Source organism: Sebastes fasciatus, chromosome 2 (genome assembly GCF_043250625.1).
Source record: "Sebastes fasciatus isolate fSebFas1 chromosome 2, fSebFas1.pri, whole genome shotgun sequence".
Lineage (NCBI taxonomy): Eukaryota > Metazoa > Chordata > Actinopteri > Perciformes > Sebastidae > Sebastes > Sebastes fasciatus.
Window position 1 is genome coordinate 8,714,773 of NC_133796.1, and position 22,807 is coordinate 8,737,579.

The following is a 22,807-nucleotide window of genomic DNA, read 5'->3' on the forward strand; positions in this document are numbered from 1 at the left end:
GGTATACGCTGACGTTTCCTCCACTTTAGCGCCCACACAGTGAGATGAGTGGAAATTACATGAAATGGAGAAGTGGAATTCAGGCAAAAAGAGGTAGAGAAGCATGACATTCATGATGAATTCTTTCAATAAGTCTAATAACACAAAACGATTTGAATATTTATTGATAATCATTTTAAGACTACTCATTTTCTGGCTAGCTTCTCTAATGTGAGGTTCATTTTCATATCAGCCTAATGCTTAATAACCCTCGGGAGAAGTGACTATGACTAATGGTCAGACAAAGTCAGAAATCTGAATAGGTCACTGGGCTGTGGTAAATTGTGGTGGGCATTTGGCACTCATTTTGGCACGCTACAGACTACATGATTAAAAGAATAATCAGTAGTGAAACAGTCATTAGTTGCTGCCCTCAACAATCAGATTTCCACACGGCCCAAGCATCATTGTGGTTGAGGTTTGGTGTCGTTGGAGTTAATCTCAGCAATTTAAAACTCCCAGTTCACTATTACATGAAGTGTGCCATGGCCCACACAAATAGTTATTTCTGACTGGCTGACAGGTTTCTGTTAAAATCATTAAAACAACACACCACAGACATACAGGACGCAGCTGATGACGTTCTATTTTTACCTCCGCCAAGGCCGGCAGTCATGTATTAACGCTTTCTTAACATTGTGACGTGGTTTAACAATATCCACAAAATCCACAATACTGTATGTGAACAAAACAGAGATATAATAAAAACATCCATGTGCTGTACTACTCCATAAATAATGCTTTCCAGCCTGCTAAGTCTCCTCACAATGAGGTACCATCAGGGAAGACAGAACTAAAGGAATAAAAACACATGGCCTTGCATTGTTTATCATAACCGTGGCCTCAGAAGGAGCCCGTCAATGCAACATTTTATAGCACTTCAACAACAACAACAACAACAACAACATACAGTCACAATTGACCAGAATGGAGCAACACATCCCTCATGTAGCCTGCAGTGTGAATGCAGGGTGTGAAACAACATGAAACAACAGGGAGAAAATACACAGAATAAAAGGAGAAAAGAGGGAAGAATTCAGAAGTCATTTTCTGAGGTGTTCTCTGCAGTAATCTCTGGGCTTGTGGACAATCAAGGAAAAACACAGACAAGAGACATCACAGTTGTTTGTCTTGTAGTGAAGTGCACCTGAATACATCACACGGAATAAATCACATGCAAATGAAGCAAAATGCGTCGGAAAGAGACGACCTGAATCTTAAAATGTCTCTTACAAAAGCTGCTTTTGTGTTTTTGGAATATAAAATATCTGTACCTCATCACTATTATCTTCAGCAAAGAAAGACACTTCTATTTAAATAAATATACAGTCAATGTGTGTCTTTTTACTTCTACTTTTTTTCATGACAAGTTTATATGTGTTGACAAGTCTGCATTTCTTTCTTTCCTTTTTTTGCTTTTTCCTGTCCAGGAGTTGTGTGTATTGTTATATTTATGCGCATGTAAATGCCTCTCTGTGCATATCCTTTGTTGCCTTTCATCTTCTCGTTCTTTATTTGTTGAAGTACCACCTATATGTGTAATTTACATGTATGTGTGTGTGTGTGTGTGTGTGTGTGTGTGTGAGTTGTAGGCAGAGACGATCATCTTCATTTCGCTGAGTGACGGTCTATTCAGGGCCATTTAGGAAGCAGCTTGTGACTCACAGGAGCAGCGGCCTTTCATCTCCTTCTCATTGTGGGGATGCACACACAGACACACACACACACACACGCACACGCACACACACACACACACACACACACACACACACACACACACACACACACACACACACACACACACACACATATACTGATGCATGCATGCACACACAACCACAGTCTTGCACATGAAGGCACACAAGCACTGACACCGGCATGCACAGATGCTCAGATTCATTCAGTCAGTGACAGAAAACAGAGCCAAGAAACAACACACACAAATAGGCATGCTTACGGATGCACGCACACACACAGAAATCCGGGAGCCATTTTGTTTGGTCGATAAGAGCTGGTTTTAGCCAACAACCTCGTTATCATCAATCAGAGAGTAGAGAGAAGGGGGGGTGGCTGAGTAGAAAAAGGGACACGGCTGAACACAAATCTCTCCTGATGAATGGAGGAGCAATGGCTTCTAAAATGCTGCAATGCAACTCTCTCATTAGCGCTGGTCTCTGAGCAGACAAAGGACTCATTTGGCACAGGAGAAGATATGGAAATGCATAATGGAGACGCGGGAGAAACGCACTCCCTCTCTCCTCCGTGCACCGCGGCCCAACCTCGGCGACGGGCGACCGTGCAACCGCGGAGAGGAAAATGAGATGAAATGTCTCTTTAAACTATCTTTTTCAGAGGCACCCTGCAAAACATCAATGACAGAAACGGTGCCGAGTCTGAGCGGAAAAAAAGTGGGAAAATAAAAGATGCTCTGCTGCAGACTGCTAAAAGGTAGCAAACAAATCATATTGGACCCTGGGTGTAGCCGATGGAGCTGCCGCTGGTCTGATGTCAGCGCAGCTCGCGCCAAATCTAACAGTTTAAAGAGCTCTGTAGCACTCCCTGGAATTGGATTTCAGACTAATTAATGAAAAGCTGGTAGCGCAAATGAGTTGCGATTGAACACAGGTGATTAAAGTTGTGAAACTTTAACTGCTGTAAGCATTATAATACACGGTGGAAAAGGAAATTAGAAAGATGAGTGAAGCAGATTTGATGAAAACAGACATGCCGTTTTCATCCTGTCTTACGCTGAGAGCAGCATGTGAATAAAATGTTTCTTGCCTGGAAAAAAAGCGTGCTATCTGGCTCTCACTATGCTGTCTCCACCTACACACTCAACCTCCACACCAACACTACAGCTTCAATCAGCTTCTCTGGAGGGATTCTACTGGAAACGGCTAACTGCAGTAGAAGGAGACAAGGCCGGCTCACGGAGGCTGAGTAAGCCACGAAAATGAATTGCATCACTTCGACATGAAATAACTCCTGAATGCACTCAACATCACAGGTTGATGGTATCTAACAGTGAGCAGTATGTATCCAAGAGGGAACTTGGCTGTTGGGCAAACAGTGGGGTTGACAGTTGAAGGGCAGCACATCATTGATCTGACTGAGGAGGTAAATTCACTGCGACACGGCCAACTAGAAAATGTAAATATACTCAACATAAAACCAGAAAACCATCATTGCTGTTACAGCTCACATAGGAACTGAGAAAACGTACTCCAAGGAGATGTATTTTTTGCATAATCTGCCCTTAAAGATTCTTCATTCAAAGATGAAGTTCAAGTGGATCGCTCTAAAAACCTTCCAATTCATTTTAATTTACTTTAATCTAAATCAAACTCAATGTTGGCTACACCACATAAAATATAATAAAAAAAAAACTTAAAACTGCTATAAATCTATCGCTTTATATTAAAGGAAAAGTTCAATATTTTGGGAACTTATCTGCTTTCTTGCCAAGAGTTAGAAGACAAGATGTATACCACTCTCATATCTGTTCAATATAAGGCGAGCAGCCGGTTAGCTTAGCATAAAGACTGAAAACAGGAGGAAATAGCAGTTATTCCTCATCAACTTCCACTTTTTATATGCATATACTTTTCATAATAAACTTCTGCCTTCAAAGGAAACAACTTGGTTAGGTTTAGGCAGCAAAACTGCTTAGTTAGGTTTTGGAAAAGATTGTGGTTTGGGTTAAAATAACTACGGAAGTGACGTAAATTAAGTACAGAATTTACCTTGACGTCTGGTTTTACACGGGGTAGCAACACCGGTGTACTGTGTGAAAGTCCGACCTCTTCCCTATGTGGCGTTTATCACTCTTATACTTCCTGGTTCATGATTACATGGATCAGTGGTTCCCAATCGATTCTCCCTTGAAGCCCCCTCTACTTGTATCTAAGAAAAGCTGAGCCCTGGAACTTGAGCTATCCATTGCACCCACGTAATTAATTCACTTTTGTCTTCTACTGCGAATTTTCGCGACGAATAGAATAACAAAAAGCATCGGACTCAGTGTGCAAGGTTGCTGGGCATAACGTTTTTTATCGGATGACGGATTAAAAGAACGAATACGAAAAATAGGGACTTGGTGTGCAAAGACCTAAACAAGTTCTCTATCAACTTAAAAGGTGCTGATAGTCTTGTGTTTACAGCTTGTTTCCACTGCCCCCAAGTGGCAAAAAAAGTTAATGTAGGCGTAAGCATATCAATTATTAATGATTTTAATATGTGGAGGTATGAATTTCCATGACCTTGTCAAGACTTGTTTTATGGATCGGTATGACCTGTAGATATTCTCTGAGTCATGGTGCAATATGTTTTCAGCTTCCAATTTTGAGTGCTCTTCTGAACTATTCTTGCAAATATACAACACAGAATATTAAAGATGTGATTGCCGGAGGGATATCCAGCTCACCAGGCCAGAATATTGAATATCTAAACACCACAGTACACAAGAGGGCAAGGGCAGGAGCAGAGACCTCCGAGCTGCCACCAAGCACAACTTGTGCTCTGTTAGCCTGCAGGTTTAGGGGTGAAGAAGAAAAAGATTGTATCATCAGTGCGGGCATCCTGCTAGCAACCCGTACAATCATTAATTAAATCATTGAATAACACTGACTTCTGCCTCCAAGTTTCTCCACCGACTTGATATGGAAATAAGATTCATGTATTCATGAATTAAGCAGACCAGAGCTAAAACAATCCAATGAAGTATTTCTTATTAACTCGAGACCCCTTGTAGGAGCAATCGGTGAAGTATGTGGTTATAGCTGGAATTGGCAGGTGACTGGACGATTATAACACACCCTGAAGTCAGGCCAGGGGCTTTAAATATGGAAATGAAAACAACAGAAACTCAGCAAGACAGAATTTAAAAAGGTTCACTGGTTCCCTCCTGGTCCCATATGGAGTATCCTGCACAGTTCGGTCCAGACCAATCAAGTCAGGTTTATTTTTAAATCATTTTACTATAAGCACGTATCAAAGGACTTAATTAACACTCAGTCACAAAACAAAATAATACACTTAACTCTCAAACAGGAACTGCAGAAGTCCGTGCCAAAAGGCATTTAAGGGAATCTTTGTGCAGCCAACACAAAGACCTGCAGCAGCAAAAGGACATTTGTCTACATCTGGAAAACAACGAGTCAGCACTCCTGCAGTCGCAGCCCTGTGCTGAGCAAGGCTTGTCTGGGCCACTTTAAAAAAGTGTTTATTCTTAGATGATAAAGCTGCTGATATTCTATCTTTTTATCATCATAAAAAGAAACAATGAAAAACAAACTAAAGAATGAATTAAACATACAGTGAGGAGGCATCTGTTTAGCCTTAGAGGCAAGCCTCACCCTTCAAATCCTTTTACATTTAGACAGTTCTACCTGGTTCTGCTGATTAAACCCACAGTCTGCTAGGGGGAGGCCTGTGTGGTAGTGGAGTATTCTTATCCCTGGTTTACACTCCTGTAATACAGCAAGACTTGAAGATATGCTCTGATACCTTATAGACTTTACTCTGGACGACAGCTAGCCTGGCTCTTTCAATTGGTAAGAAGACTCGGTCAAAACCGAGTATATGTCTGGACCGTGTATGGTCAGTCTGTGAATTTGTGGATGAATTGTTACACAAATAGTCAGTGGTCATGTCTATAATGTTTAAACTCAAGCGGTACATGTGAACCAGGTCTGGCAAGGACACTAGGGGACGCGCTGCTCTATTGAAACTGGCCGTTCAAGCGGTGATGTACATCGAGGGATGCACCTGATTGGTCTGATTGGTCGTTTCAAACAGGAAACAACATGGCGGTCTGCTTGTAAAGTTTTTGTTACTCCGTTTAAACAATCCACCAAAATCTACTTCTGAAAACATTTGAAGTGAGTAATAGGCTATGCCACTGCTTTCAGTTTCGAACTAGATCGCCTATTTTCACAGCTTGGTCCAAGTTTCTTGAGCCGGGTGCGTCACGCTGGACGGGCTCATTTGCAAAAGTCTGTCACTCAGTGACAGACTTTTGCATTTGCTGGCCCTCTGCGGTCCAGCCAAAAATAATCTTGGCCCGGCGCAGTGACTTCCTGAAGTCTGGTCTTCACCATGAGGAGTCAATGCACCCGGCCAAGAAAGAATCCACTTGCTGTATAACCCCCGTGCAAGTTTGATTCATCGAGCTAGCTGACCTTAGCCTGCTTCATTGATTAATAGCATGCTAGGTCTCTAGCTTTAGTCCGTAGCATACGTGTTAACCAGCTAGCTGACTAATAAGCTGGTTTCAGTGTGCTGTTGGTCATCCAGTCGATCAGCAGAGAACCAGACTGACTGCTGAACCCAGCCACTATTTCAGAAAGAGGAGGTGGATGCAGACGGGTGCCGGGAGAACGCAATGGGGTAGAAGTCAGGAGCGTAATTTAAATGTGTACATTAATAAAAAAATAAGTTTAACCAATTAGTTTTCTGGTGACGACTAGCGAGGGTAGCAACGTTTAATCAACTCATCGACTAATCAGAGAGATATCTATCTTCTCATCTAACTCCGGACAAGAAAGCAAAAAAGGTGTCATTGTCATCTGTGAGTGGATGAGACTGTGTGTGTGCGTGTGTGTGTGTGTGTGTGTGTGTGTGTGTGTGTGTGTGTGTGTGCGTGTGTGTGTGTGCGTGTGTGACTGTATAAAATGAGACAAATAGGAGACAGAGCTACAAAGCAGGTGAGAGTGACTCGCGGAGGGCAGGCAGGGGGACGGAGGCAGGGAGCTGTGTTCTTATTAGTTTTGTCTGAGTCTAATAACATTGTCTGTTTCCACTGGGTGTGTGTGTGTGTGTGTGCATGTGTGTATCAACCTCCGGCACTTCTCTGTGACAGGAAGAACAAACACCACTGTTTACCTACGCGTGCACGAAATGACTAATGAAAGAGGTACATTAATAAATAGAGATGGCACACATCTGTCAGTGAAAACCAAACAAATTAGAATAAATAACTCAGAGGAATGAATAGAGACACGCACCCAGATCTGTAATTCAACCCAAATCAATTTGGTGACAGCTGTTACCTTCGCTGTTTCAGTAAACCTGCAGAAACCAACCTATTTACTATTGTTTAGGACAGTAAATATATAAGCTTGTCTGAAGGGGCAACAGACTCAATTACTAAAACGATATACTACATAAAAATAAGTAGGAAATGCATAATGTGGCCTCGTTATGGCAATAAAGAAAGCAAGAAATCCCAATCCACACAGACAAGAGGGTGGAAAAAAGAAGTAAAGGAAGTGTGGAGATGGCACAAATTGAGACATGCCGCGCTATAGAACATTTTCAGCTGCAGGACGGACCGGCGGCGGTTTGCAGCCGGCCTGGCTGCTGGCTGCGTCCTGCCCCTCAGAGATACGGCCGCGCTAAATTTGACAAAGTGAAAAGCCATTTGCTGGAGAACGCTGCTGTGAGTTCCCGCAGAACAGAAATGAATTTCAGCTCCGCCTCATTTGACTTTTCCCCCAAAATTAAAAGCACTGAGTTGTGACACGAGATGAGAAGCGGCGGATATCTTTCTTTCTTTCTTCCTTTTTCTTTCCTCTCTTCTTTTCTTTCATTTTTCATTTTTCTTTCTCCCCCTTGCCCCCTACCCTCTCTTCCTTCCTTCTATACTACCTTCTTTTTCTTCTCTTCCTTCTTTTTCTTTTCTTCCCCTTCTCCCTTCTTTCCTTCCTTCTGTCTTTCTATCCCTGACTAGTTTTCTTCTTTCTTTTCTTCCTTCTTTTTCTTCTCTCCTTCCCTCAGTGTCTCGGTTCTTTTGCTCTTCCCTGTTTTTCGTCTCTTTTCTTCCTCCCTTCCATCTTTCCGTCCTTTGATCCGACCTTCTTTCCTTCTTTTTCGTCTTTGCCTCCTTACTTATTTCTTAATTTCTTCCCTTCTTTTTCTTTCTCCCTTCTTTCCATCTATCTGTCTTTCCATCTAGCCTTATCTTTCTTCTTTCCTTTTTTACCTTCTTTCCTTCAATCTTTCTGTCCTCCTGTCTTTCCTTCTTTTTCTCCTTTCTCTGCTTCCTTGTTTCAGCCCCTTCCTTTCTTTGTTTATCTCCATACCTCGTCCTCTCCATCTCTTTTACTGCCTCTCTCTCAGTCTTATTCTGTCACTACCTGTCTTCATTCGTCTCGCTGTCACTCTCAGTGTCTCGCAGGTCAGAAGTAAATCGTCTCTAAAAAAACAGCATTTCTCAGAGTCAAATCTCAGACGTTTCTGTCAAAACACCTCTGACGGTAATACAATCAAAACACCAACACAGGGTGAAGCAGCGGTAGATTTATGTACGCAGCTGAGAGTCTGCAAATCAAGGAGGTGACAAAGCCTCTCCACATGTGATTAATGTTGTGTACCGAACGGAGACTTCGTGAATGTATTTGTTTTTCCACCAATTACATTTCTGGGGCCTCATTACAGAAAAAAAATATCCTATCTGCTTGTCCTATCTTCACTTAAGTTTCAAAGATAGGAAAAATCCTACAATATCTCCCTATTACAGAAACACAACTCCTAAACTCACGGCTGTTTCCTATCTCAGACATTCTATCTTATCTTAACTTAAGAAATCCTAACTATAACTGTAATTTGATTCTTCAATCGGCACTCATCCTGTCATGTCTGTATCTCTGTTAACTAGAAAACCTAAGGAATCCACTGGTACCAACCATGTCATACCAGGAGGCTAAATAACGCTCCAAACTTACACTACATTTTGGCGAGGAAAAACTGTCATGGCCATTTTCAAAGGGGTCCCTTGACCTCTGACCTCAAGATATGTGAATGAAAATGGATTCTATGGGTACCCACGAGTCTCCCCTTTACAGACATGCCCACTTTATGATAATCACATGCAGTTTGGGACATGTCATAGTCAAGTCAGCACACTGACACACTGTTGTTGCCTGCTGGGCTGCAGTTTGCCATGTCATGATTTGAGCATATTTTTTATCCTAAATGTAGTACCTGTGAGGGTTTCTGGACAATATGTGTCATTGTTTTGTGTTGTTAATTGATTTTCAATAATAAATATATACATTAATTTGCATAAAGCAGCATATTTACCTACTCCCATGTTGATAAGAGTATTAAATACTTGACAAATCTCCCTTTAAGTGTCATCATACAGTTTGAGTAGCCTTTCAATCATTATATTTGGTGTTCATGTTATTCCCCATCTTCATTGTCATTGCCATACAGACAAACAACAGTGCCATTTTGGCAGTTTTGAGGACAGGGTCTTTGTCTATCCTAATTTAGGATTCTTAACTTGGGAAATCCCGGATTTTTTTCCTAAATGCAGTTAGGAAAAATATTTCTGTAACACCGAAAATTCTAAATGTCATCCTAAACCGAAGATATTTCAGACTTGGGAAGTTTCTGTAATGAGGCTCGAGGTGTTTTTCTTTTCTTTCAGTTTCCTTCTTACTTCTTTTAGAGAAAATCTTAGTAAAAACAGTTGGTTATTTTTCAATTTTATTTTTGTTTTTGCTGCCTGCTGTCTGTGTTTGAAAGTAGAATATAGAGTACCATTAATAAACATAAATAAGTATGGATTGAAGGATGAGGGATTGAAAAGATGAAATGCAGAAAGGTCGGCTGGGATTAGTGCATTTGTGGGGAAAAGATAAAACTGTAGGTGTGTGAATGTTTGCATAGCCTTGATGCTGAACGCTGCTGTGAACGTCCACTTCACAGAGATAACAGGCTGAAGGTGTCACACACACACGTACACACACACAAACACACACGTACACACACCTATTTTCCCTTCTAGCTCAATATTTTGCCATTAAAATGAAACTTTTAGCTGAACTCGATGAGACTCCGCGACGTTATTTCAAGGTCAGATCCCTCCCAGTGTGTCGGCTGGCATAGCGCAGCACGAGGGAGGCAGCCTCAAGCGAGCATCACATCACAAAGGAATAAAACATTCAAAGACTTTCATAAAGTTAAAAAGCAAGCGAGGGAATTTATCCGCCACCAAAAAAAAAAAAAAAAACTATTTGAATGAAATATAATCCCTCCTTTTCATGCCCCTGCACAGACGAATGACTCGGGGCTCTGTATCGTCCTCGGGAAGTTGGTCTCTGTGCAGCTCAGAGATTCATATTTTGATGAGGGTATTTCAAAGTGTCAGGGGTTTAGCAGAAATACGTTGGAAAACGGGGAAAAAAACATGAAAGAAATGCTAAGTCATTTTCAATCCGGGGCTGCGGTGGGAGAGGAAATGTCTCTTGTGTACGTTTTTTTAAAGTTGGATCTTTTCAAAAGGTCATCTGGTGGTAATAACGACGAGACCATGACAAGAATCAGTCACAGTTACGAGGAGGGGCGAGGCGATGAGGCGGCGGGAGTTTGATTTAGGGAAATGCTTCCAGTCAGACAACATGGAGGAAAAAGAAACTGAGCATAGCCGGAGATGGAAAGAGCGACACGGAGGGAGGGAGGTAGGGAGACAGATAGAGGGTGAAGGAGGGTGGAATCACCTCAGCAGAGAAGAACCGAGTGAAGAATTGGATTGCATGCTGCTGGCCGGTGTAATTGTAAAGGCGCCCTGACTGAGAAAGCGATACATTGCTCCCCGGACTCGGCTCAGAAATATTATCCTCCGCCGGAGAATTCTTATGAGTGAAGCAGCAGAAGAAAAAGAAAAGAAAAAAAAAAATCAATTGATATTAAAGGCGAGCCGCGGCGTGAGCTACGGGAGCCTCGGCTTGTCGGAGCGGCCCTGTTTGATATCACGCCCGCAGAGCTGCGGAAGGCTGGGGAAGATAAGTGGCCTGATTACTACTGCTGTGTGTGTGCGGGGGCGTGTGTGACGTGTGTGCATAATGATCTGAGTACCGCGGCGAGAAATAAATATACATGCAGCCACATATGAAAATCCTGTTGTAAAGGTGATGTTCTTCTTTCTGTGTGTGTGTAATTCTGAATAACGCCTCGACTCTCCATCCCTTTACAAGTCATTTCAAGGCCACAACAAACCTTGCATTGACTCTGATCTGCCAGAGTGTGTCTGAGTGAGTTATTCTGAATGAGTTCTAATGGACACATGCAGCCTGACAATGACCCTGGAACAGAAATAAGTCCTCATAGTCTGTATGCCAGGCTCCGAGCACAACACCCCACACAAACATAATTATAAACTTTGGGAACAGATGGGCATTATGGTTCAAATGTGTTCTCTATCTTACTCTCTCTCTCTCTCTTATTCACAAACACTGAAACTGCTCGACAAATAAACAGTCTGCACTGTTATGCTTGCTGCCAGAGGAGCATTTATAAACCGGTCCCTATACACTCGACCCTTCAGTCATAAATGAGACACACTGAGAGCCAAGGTGTAGTCAAATGTATTTCTAATAGTGTTTGTTATTACACGAGGGACATGTCGGCCATTTGTCAACAGCGAAGCTAAAGTGCCAACGCAGTTAATCTGAGGTCTGCATCCTTCCGTATGCTCACACAACAATTTAATAGAAATAACTACAATTACCGCCTCACGGTCGTATGCCTCCATCAACCAGTCAAGTTGCAGTTTACAGCCAAGTCTGTCCAAAATACCATCACATCATCATTTTATCCTGTTACGTGACGTTTGTGTGAAATTGTCATAATTAGCATATGAATTCTTGAGTTACGGCGGGGACACACTGCCCGCATGAGCAGCGTGACGGCTGCCTTGTTGAACTGCTGCATATCTCACCCGTGTGATGTCCACACCGGCAGCATTTCTGCTGCTGCTGCCAGCTCTTTCTTTCTACATAGAGTTTGCCTTTCATAATGGCCATTTCATTTCATTATTAATGTCATTTTTATTTATTTTAGACAGAAAAAGGTTAAGAACCGTGTGGTAATTTGTACATAATAGGAATAATCCACAATTAAAACCCACTACTTTATTCATTCATGGAGCCCTGCAAGTCACTGCATGTCCTACAACACTGTCCTGTAAATATTTTGAAACAGAAGCATGAAGTGTTGAGTTAAAAAAAATTCTTTAAATTTGTTCATGTCCGTGACATATTCTACAGATACAGACATTGAAAGTGTAGTAATGTTGCTGATATGTTGTCAATATACTGTCAAAAGTTCATTTTCACTGTCTGTTGTTGCTGTGAACCGTGCGTGGCTCGCAGTAAAAATAGGCGAGACCTCAAATCTCTAGAGCCAGATCGCAGTTGAACAACACCTGAGGCGCGCTGCTCACACGGGCAATGTGGCTGCTCTAACCTGTTTTAAAATGTAAGCCGAAATAAAAAACAACAGGTTCTGCATCCGCCACGCGCTGCTGACGTTACCTGTGTTTTGTGAGTCCATCCTTGAGTCTAAGTGGACGTTTGTGCCAAATTTGTAGAAATTCCCTCCAGGTGTTCCTGAGATATCACGTTCATGAGAATGGGACGGACGAGAGGTCACACTGACCTTTGACCTCTGACCACCAAAATCTAATCAGTTCATCCTTGAGTCCAAGTGGACATTTGTGCCAAATTTGAAGAAATCCCCTCCAGGCGTGCCTGAGGATGGACGGATGGAAGACGGACAACCTGAAAACATCATGCCTCTGGCCACGGCTGACGCCGGCCAGGAGGCATAAAAACTCCTCATTTTCAGTCTCCTAACATGTGATATTGGCACAACCTCTGAGAGACTTGGTAAAGTATTGATGAGCTGACGCTCCATATCCTGCACGTGGACATCATGTGTACTCTTTCTTGGGAGATGCTTTTGAAGTTGACCCACATGAACCCACAGGTGAGGACAAAAAGACGCTTTGATTTGTCACAACTTCACGGTGTGCTGCGGTTATGCTGCGTGACTGTTCACATCGTCATTGGGTTTCTGAACACATTCCTCCATCACAAAAGGATTATGTGACGAGGGTTTTAATTGTACTGAGTGTATTATAATGTTTGACACTCGGGATGGTCGTAACAAAAGCAGTCTGCTCTTCAGCAGACACATTTCCTTAATCGTTACGAGTTGTTTTGCCAACAGTTTTTTGTGTTTTACAAGCACACTGAATACTTTCTCAGTTCATCTCTCTGTAGTAACAGATGCTTTGAGGCTGCTCTTTACTCCTTTGAATTATATTGCTACTGCATGCCATCTTATATATATATTTTAATGTTTTTAATTATTTCTTAATGTTCTTTTGCATTTTGTCGCAATGTTCTTGAATGTTTCTGTAAAGCACTTTGAATTGCCCTGTTGTTGAAATGTGCTATACAAATAAAGCTGCCTTGCCTTGCCTTATATCTGCATTTCCTGAATATAAGTTCACAGGAAGAAAAACATTTCTCTGTCATCCTCCTCTCCATCCTACACTCCGTCTTCTCTCTCTCTAGCTTACAAACAAGTCGTGATTTCTATATGTTAAGACAAGTGAGTAACAGATGAAATGCATCATCAAATATTCCTTTTAAGTTAAATGTCACAAAATATAGGCATTTATAGACACGGGGAACTGAAGCAAGCTTTGAATGACGGGCACTAAAAAGGCACTCTAAAGAGAAAAGGTATAGTAAAAGCTTTATTTAGTCAGGCATATTAATGCTTTAAAATGCTAACTGATGAACTCACAGAGTGGATATGGTAAAAGCAGAGGGATTACAGAATTTCTAGACACATGACAATTGATATTCGTGTGTGACATCCGTGTTCTCTGAGCATCATATAATCGTTTATGCTCAGTGGATGAACGTGAGGTGTGTGAGGAATGTGCAAGTCCTTTTTTTAAAAACTTGTATATTGTTTGTAAATTTGTAATTTATGTAAAAAAAAAAAGCAATAAAAAAGGGATTACGCGTGGTATAATACACTGGATGTAAAGACTTTAAGGATGTACGCTTGTGGAACTGACGGAGTTCTTGGCCTCTGCATTTGTTTGGAAGAAGCAAACAACTCAGCTCGCCCTCATTGTGAAGCTTGGCCTTGTACACTGTCAGCAGCAACCATCAACAAGCAGCTAATACAAGCCAAGATGCCTCCTCTCAGCACACCTGGCTCCAAACACGAATCCCATACTCATCTAACGCTCCGACTCCAGCAGCAGGAGGGGCTGGTAAAATGCCTTATAATGAACGAGGGATGTGTCAGCCTTTTGTTCAAGGGAGGGTTTGGATGAATTGAGCACAGAAGGTTCAAATATTTGATCTTGACTCGGGTGTTTTTGTCGTCCTCCCTGAGGTTGTGTATCCTGGCAGCTCCTCTTGTTTCTGTGCAATACGTCAGCCGTAAATAGGAAGACACTGTACGCCGGAGCTGGCCAATAACCACTGACAGCGAGTCAGAGAAACAGGAAGGGTCGAACCTATCAGACGCCGCTAAATGGGGCCCCTGGCAAATAAAGCTTGTAACAGAAAAAGAAGAAGGAGAAGCAGAGGTGTGTCTGAGAAGTACACACACACACACACACACAACTTCTTCTGAGAGTACAGAAAAGCCGTACGTGTTGGTATGAGCGTGTCAAGAGTTAATGCATGCAACGTGTGAGTGCGTCTGCTGAGTGATGTCCATTTCCCTGCAGGTTAAGGTCAGCAGCCATCTCTCGAGGGCTTTTACTGTCACAGATCGCTGGGCTCGACATTTCCTGCGCGCCACCAGGCCATTTGGCAAACAGCAGGGTTTAGCACACTCTCAATCTGTGTGTCTGTGCGAGTGTGTGTGTGTATGTGTGAGAGTGACACAAAGGATACAGAGGGAAAATTAGCGCATGTTGTGTGATTCTGTTTGTGGGGTTTGTGGAGGACATGCAGACGTTTGAAAATGCAGTGTTAGTGTGTGTGTGTGGGTCAGAAGGATCCTAACGTCCATCTGTTCCATGCTGCTCAGGGTGTCCTTTGCTCTGCACAAAGGGACAGTATGTAGTTTATTCAATACTGTCCTCCCACTGACCTCTAATCTGTGTTCTGCTGTTTGAATCTAGAGTCATTATGCATATTTCACTTATCTTAACACGTGTCGGTACTCTATGATCTCTCCACACAGCCACTGAAATTGCCTCTACAGTAACACGTCTACCTGGCAAAGAGATACAGGGAGATGATGACAATGCCACATAGTTGGTCCATTTACTGACACAGAAAAATAAGCTTTACAGTCGAAACATATATGTCGTATAACTGCCAGTACATACCACTCAATAAACACATTAACGGACTGGAAAACATTGTACACTGCAGGAAGATGCCAGGTCCGCTCTCCACCCAAAGCTGCGCTCAGACGATAATCATACAGATAACAAATTCATACAATCGTCTATAAAATGTCGCTTAAAAGGTGCGGTCGGTAACTTTGATCAAATATCATAAAATGTTATCTTTATAAAATTGTCACTATATTTAGAGAGTAGTGCACGAGACAGATACTCCGTGAAAAATTCAGGTTCCTCTTCCTCCTTTTTAGTGCTCCTAATGGCATTTGCAAGATTCCCCCGCGCCCGAGTGACAACCACCAATCAGAGCCGAAGAGTCTCTAACGCAGCGCTGATCAAATATGAATCAATATTCTGCTACTGTAATGCCTATTTCTCGCCTCATATGTTTTCAGAAACACAAACTTTTTGAGGACAGTTCGTCCATCGATCGGAGCAAACTTTCTCATTCCTCGGCTCTGATTGGTTGATTTTCTTTGGTCATAGTAGAAACTCGCAAATGTCATTATGAGCAATAGGAGGAGGCAGTGGAACCATCTTTTTTTCACAGATTATCTGATATAGTGACAATTTTACAAAACACACTCAGTATGGTATGAAGGTATTTCTTTTCAGATGTAGGAGAGAATATAACTAAAACTTTCAACCACCAATTTACTACAAAGTGACAAAAATAAAAAGGGATGCTCATTAATATTTAAAATTATTATTTTTTTAATTTTCAGTATGTGTTTGTGTGCGGTTGGATCAGGTTTGATTGACAGTGACCAAACAACCCACCACCTGTCGTAAGATTCGGATTAAATTTTTTTTTTTCTAAACCTGACTTGTGCATAGAAGAATTGGACATCGCAATTTTCTAACTGAGTCCAGCCATCAAACCAGTGAGAAGCTGTAAAATGCAATGTTTCGGACAAACATCTGTTCATCTCTCTCTTCCTCCCTCTCCACCCCTGTATATTTCAGCCTTACTCCCTCTCTGGCGTTTCCAACCTCCCTTTCCTCCCTCCTTCCGTCCTGCCTCAAGGGAGGTATATGTTTGTTCCCCAAGCTGCACTATCAAATCGCGGAGGCCTCTCCCGACCCACGCCTTATCTCTGATTGATGACTGACGGCTCCCGCAGTGTGGACCACAATGCAACTTTTCCATTAACCTTGATCTAACATAGTGCGTCTGTGTATGTGTGTGTGAATAAAATAGAAATCTGACAGAAGCCAAAGGTTCCTAGAGTTTTACAATGATGAAACTGAGTGGTACGTTGCTTCGATTTTAATGCAAACAAGTGCTATTCTCGTACGTGCTTCGGCGCAATATGTGGGTGTATGTGGGTTGATGAATTCACAAAAAAAAACAGAACAGAATTCAAAGAGAAAGATGGAGAAAAAGATAGAGCGAGAGGAGTGAATGTGACACTGCGAGCATGCCTGAATAGCTGAGTAGATTAAGGGTATGCCATTAAAAGGACATAAGCCACATAACCAACTAATTCACTTTTACAGCCATTCAAGACTTCTCCGAGCCCCCCAGTTGCTACACGCCCGCTGCGTATTATTGCATGTTTGTCAGTGGGATGTCACACCACGCTCCCCAGGGTGCATTTGATCTGACTCACCCTCACAGCCCTGGGAGCGCGTTGTCTCTCATGCTGAAAAACCCAACACAGTCGACCACTGCACTTTGGTAGCTGCTAAATATCAAGGAAAGCTGCCCTTATCCACAGGGTCGGGCTTAAAAAATGATCCTTTTGCAACTATTATTAGAGCAGAGAGGTGCCGGCAGCACCGTAGCAATACACTTTTGCAGATTTTTCACCATTTGCCACGCGGTTTACATGCATATTTAAGCTGCGCTGGCCTTATTTTATAGCTTCATATTCTATTTAACAGGCTTGCAGTTCATTACAGTAGTACATCGAGCTCCACGACACATTAAAGTTGCATTAACGCCCCATTCACCGACCAAATCACAACTCCCCACCCTCCAAGTGCTATAGTTGTTTGAGGCAAAACCACATTTCGTCCCCGCTGAGATGCACACATGGTGCAAATTTAATGCATGGTGCCTTACCTATGTGCAATATAGGTATATGTGCTGTATAATCATCTTTAAATTTAGACTGCCTGCGTACAATTAATGCTGTGTTGTGCACATTCTTAATACATACTTCTCAGGCACGTGCAAGACTATAGAGTGTAGCCAGGTCAGCAACACATCGGAGTCACTTCTTCTGCAGGGCATTGCAGGGTTTTGGAGTCTCAGTGGGGTTTATGTAGGAATGGGATCAAACTGATACAATAAATCACTTAAATAACTGCGAAAAGAAAATAAACCACATGATTTAGTAGGAAAATAAAGGTGGTGGTTTGTATTCAGGGGAAAAACCCATTAAGCATGCAGTCACAACCATCTCTTTCTGCACCTTATACTCAATGCTAAATGGATGTAACATACTGCCGTTTAAAATTGGATCAGTTGAAATATTTTAGATATTTGTGGTGAATCCAACGTCATGCATTAACTATTTAAACAGTATTGGTTATATGAGGGAGAACAACCTCGCCAGCTCCCTCGAAATACATTTCTCTACTGAATGACAGAGCTGACGTCAAATTATCCTGAAACAACCTTATATAAGCTTGAACCAAACGCTACAACACTGCAGGCTATATTCATGGGTTTAATATTTTAAAATAACTGTGCACATGACAATAAACGCTTTGACGTTGACTAATATAGTGGAGCATCACATTGTCTCCAGCTGTGGAATGAATTGATGCAATCTGAGTGGTAGCATAACATTCAGAAGGAATGGAACGATGAATAATACACATGCACATAAAAACACATGCTTATGTGTTATACTGCAAAAAAAAACACAGAAACATAAACCTCTCTCATACACACATAAAGACAGAGAGAGAGAGTGATATGCAAAGATGGCATGCACTCTCATAACATATACATGTTTCGTTTTTTTGGGATGCACAAAATGGGAAGCAAATTACACGCATGCACAGAGGAAAAGAGGGAAGCGTACAAATCAAGCCTTAACTGCATGTGAAAGCCCAGCATGCCCATGTGCCTTTCCTGCCCGCAGACCAAACACTGGACGTCAATGATGCAGAGGCAACAAGACAGCTGCTACACCCCACACACACACACACACACACACACACACACACAGCATTCCTTGCTTAAAATACACAGTAAACTAAAAAAGTGAATATACCACTTTTCCTCTTTTCTCTCTCTCAATTTGCCCATCTCAAGCCTCTTTGCCGACACAACGTGTGAGCTAAGTGTCTAGCTGAGACAGAAAAGGTGAGTGAAAATAGAGAAAAATAGTAGGGAGAAAAAAAGACTGGGAGCCGGGGAGGGATAAAGCAATGAGAAAGAAAAAAAAAAAAGGACAGAGGTGAGAGAAGCAGCGGGAAATAGCAGGAATAAAGAATTCAGTTTGCGATTTGCGTGTCCGTTTGACCCTGCAAGGCGCTCAGCTTAGCACCAGCCACATGAATAAACAACCACATCTAATTTCTACTGGCTGAGGGCAAGATACAGGTACGCTCGGAGAGTCTGTTCATTTATTGCATTCACGTCTTCCTGGAAAATATAATACGCCTCACTTCAGCTTTCAGGTGCTGCTGCTTGAAAACTCAGTCTGGATTCTAAAGACGGAAAAGAAAAAAACACCTGCAACACCTGCGTTGGAATTGATGCCTTCCTTTCAAATCATCGTACCTACAAAGTGAACGACTTCCATCACATCAACTCTTTTCCTTATCATGACTTTTAAAAACGCCATGCACAGCACACACTACAAATTATTTTTTCTTGGTATGTGGTTACATTGAAATTCTTGGCAATAAAAGATACATTCACTCAACAGCAGGCAGCTGCTTTCAGCAAAAAAACCTCTCAAAACCTGCTGTACACTACGTGTTCAACACCAAACAGAAGACAGACACTAGCCGGTGAACATAGTGGAGCATTTAGCGGTTAAAGTGCCAGATATTTCCCTCAAGAGTTGGTAGAGATCAAAAACAGAGCTAACTAGAATGGCACTCGGAGAGCGCGAGTTTCAATTGAAAAAACGCCAAATCTACAGGTGTCCCCCCCCTCCCTCCATGCCCCGCTCTCTCTCTGCAGGCAGAAGGAAAGAGGCAGGGTGACGCGTCATGAACGCGTCATCAGTTACTCTGCGCATGTCTTAAAGCCTGTGGTGTTAATGCACAGGCTGAGCGGAGTTATGAAAAACAATTCCCGAAGCTGGATCATGATCTGGATCGCCACCAAAATCTAATTGATTTTGCCACACCCCACCCCTCCAAAAAATGTAATTCAATTCCATCGCAGACTTTTGGAGTAATCCTCCAAACCGACAAACCGACAAACCAACAAACCAACAAACCAACAAAAAAAACAACGCCGGTGAAAATATAACCTCCTTCCTAGGCCTTTGGCCTTGGCGGAGGTAATAAGGAGAGGTTTCTATGCACCTGGGTTCCCATCATGACAAATTAGCTGTGGCCCATTGATGTATAAGAACTGGATATCGGGCTCGAAAAATGGTGACCCAGACTTGAATGAAAAATGTTTGCCGAGCGCATAAGCCCAAAACTCTTTCTAGCTTCTTTGCTTCTGTATTGTGCGGCCCGCTGGCTTGCCGTCGCCGTGTTGAGAGACGTTGAGAGTCAATAGAAATGCTCCCAATCCCATATTTAGCCCCATTAAACATTTATAGGTGGTTGGTTTCTCAGTTAATATACAGTGGCAACTGGTACAAGAGACGTGCTATGTGACGGCTGCACTGTGAAATGGAAATGAAATCATGATATTTTCCTTGTATAAGTTTGGAAATCTAAAAGCACTTCTTTTTATGATAGGTCAGCGCAGCGAAAGACAAGATGAGAAATGTCTTTACACAGATGGTAAATGTCAAAACCTTTAAGTAAAAAACTCCACAATCCTATCCACTTACTGAGTCTGCCTTCCTCGTGTTAAAGAATATTAGCATGCCCTGGAGAGTTAAATAATGACATTTGTACCTCTAAGAGGCAAATGTTCATCCGTCTTATTCTGCAAACTTTTCCTACTGCCTGACATGCTCTTTTCTGTCTCTTGTTTGTTTCTCTCTGTCTTTGTTCTTCCTGCTGATCTTTCTCCCTGCAACCTATTTGATTCAGTCTGCCGTTCATAATACCTCTCCGGACAGACCCTCTGTTGTGCGCCTTGTTCTCGCACCACCTTATCAGCCTGGCTAGGAAAACAAAATTCAACATACAGGAGCAGAATGGGACTTATCAATCCACACTGTACAGCAAAGAGAATGAACATCAGGCCGTTGTATACGTATCTCTACCCTTCATCTGTGCGATCCTCAGAGCCGCCGGACGTCTCCGATATGGATTAAATCTCAGACATGATCGCCATTCAGAGAGGCAGCTCGTAGAGCAAATGGGCTGGGTTTAATCCCCGTCTACAAGACTGGCCCTTGGCAAGGTAAAAAAGGATGGTTTCTGCTGATTAGGTCTTGATGGATGAATTGTAATTAAAATGTTCGCATGCACGAATAACACAACAAACACTGCTTAGAGTCCTACTAAGCAGGACTGAGTAGAGGGATTTGTTTTAGCTTTGATACTGGGATGCCTGAGGTGGAGCTTGTGGGCAGGAAGTACAGGAGTAAGGATGGATATAAAGTTGTGCGTTAAGGGGTTACTACATGGCTTTGAAGCCTACGCACATAGCTGCTGTAGCTACGCCATACAGCTGAAGTGTGCCTCCTCAAATATGTAACTACACATTGGGGATAGTGTGGCTATACAGCGATGCTTCAGATGAAAGAGGTTGGGGGGTTTCTCCTACAAGTTTCTGATGATGTTTGTGATTGTGAAGACAACATTGAGGAAGTTGAAGTATGGCTCAGTAATCTTCTCCTTTTCAGTACACACATCTGGCAAAAAAGTCATCTCCACTCCAATCTTTATGATCGCCACAAAAGCCGCTCTATCACAGTGATTGGAAGACGGCACAGTGATTGCATGTGCTGTAGTCGTATTCGCAGTAGTCTCCTATTCGGTAATGAGACAAGGCACCTGCACATGTGTAGCTCAACGTGAATGAAAAGACTGTAAACACGGTTATTGTGGGGAATAATATTAAAACAGGATACACAACCTGATCACGTACAATACATCCATCTAGTGTTGTGGGGGTGCTATCAATGGGTGACATCTGACACCGTAGTTCCCTACGGTGGGACTCCCGTTAGCGATATGACAAAATCCTACTATAGCGAAGGCATGACCCGACCCGCCCTACTCTGCCTCTGATTGGCTTACCCTGATATTCTTAACCTAACCCTAACCAATCTCACTCCTCATGCCTAAACCTAAAGCCAGGCATACACTGTATGATTTTAGAAATGTTGTTGTGTAATTCCTACTCCTACTATACGAGTTGATCGTTTGCGATGTAAAGACAAAGCTCACGATTAATGTGCTCACACTGTACGGCCCGATCGTCAGCCAAGACCTAAGTGCTCACACTGTAGGTTAAATTTAAAAAAACACGGCCCGTCGGCTCCTGCGGGCCGTTCTGGCTGTTGACAGTTGTCAATAAAGATTAGTTTGAAAGCTTCGAGGCAGGTAAAGTTTGTTTGCTAGCAGAGGTCTGTACGGGTCACAATGCTAACAAGGCAGAAACGTGCTGCCTTGATCATCATCCTGTCTGCTGAAATGTCTAAAAAAGGTGCCGGCGTATATGGACTCACAGGTGGCTAGGAAGACGTGTACAATATGGCTTGTCTATTTTGCAGAGAAAATTGGAGGTAAGGAATTGGAGGAAAGGTAGCTGTAAAAAAAAGCCCTGACATTGGGGAATCGGCTCGGAGCTCTACTTTAACTGTGCGAGAGCCTGTGATCGGCCGACCAAAATTTCTGTCATGTCAGAAACTCATTTGACTGTCTGACGGCCAGTCGGGAGGAGTTAATTGGTCCTCGGTCCCTCCTGTACAGCACTAAGCAAATGACGCCCGACGAAGCTGAAATTCGATCCGACTCTAAAATGAGTCATTCAGCTCAATATTCGGGCCAGAAACGGGCTAAAATCGTACATTGTATGCCCAGCTTAACCAACACAACCAATGAAGGCAATAAGTACTAGCCAATCAGATGTAGAGTAGGGCGGGTCATGCCTTTGCCTCCCATTAACCCCCCCCCCCCCAAGTATAAATCCAGCTCAACTGAGTGAACATATGACAAGAGTGATACATTTCATATATGTGTTGGCGCTTGCCATTTATGCGAGTAGCTAGTACTCCTGAACATGTCTTTTTTTTAATAATCGTTTTTTTATTGACTTTTTACAGTAACATGTTTGAGTGTGTACCACGGTTACTGATGCGTGATTCCAACTGGCTGCCAGATGCAGGTTTTTGTTTGTTGTTTTAAATTAATTTTCCAGGATTAACTCAAGTGAGGCTAAGTTAAAGAACGTAGATAAAGACCGCTGAGAACAACGCAACAATCTAACTTTAGACCTGTTTGATACTTGAGTGAATGTTGATTTTCAAATCAACGTCAAATCAA

General features: G+C 42.4%; 1 protein-coding gene across 6 annotated transcripts in view; it reads right to left on the reverse strand.

Annotated features, from left to right (window-relative positions):
* phkb (phosphorylase kinase, beta) overlaps positions 1-22,807 on the reverse strand; it is a 115,363-nt gene that overhangs the window by 34,611 nt on the left and 57,945 nt on the right. The window lies entirely within an intron of this gene.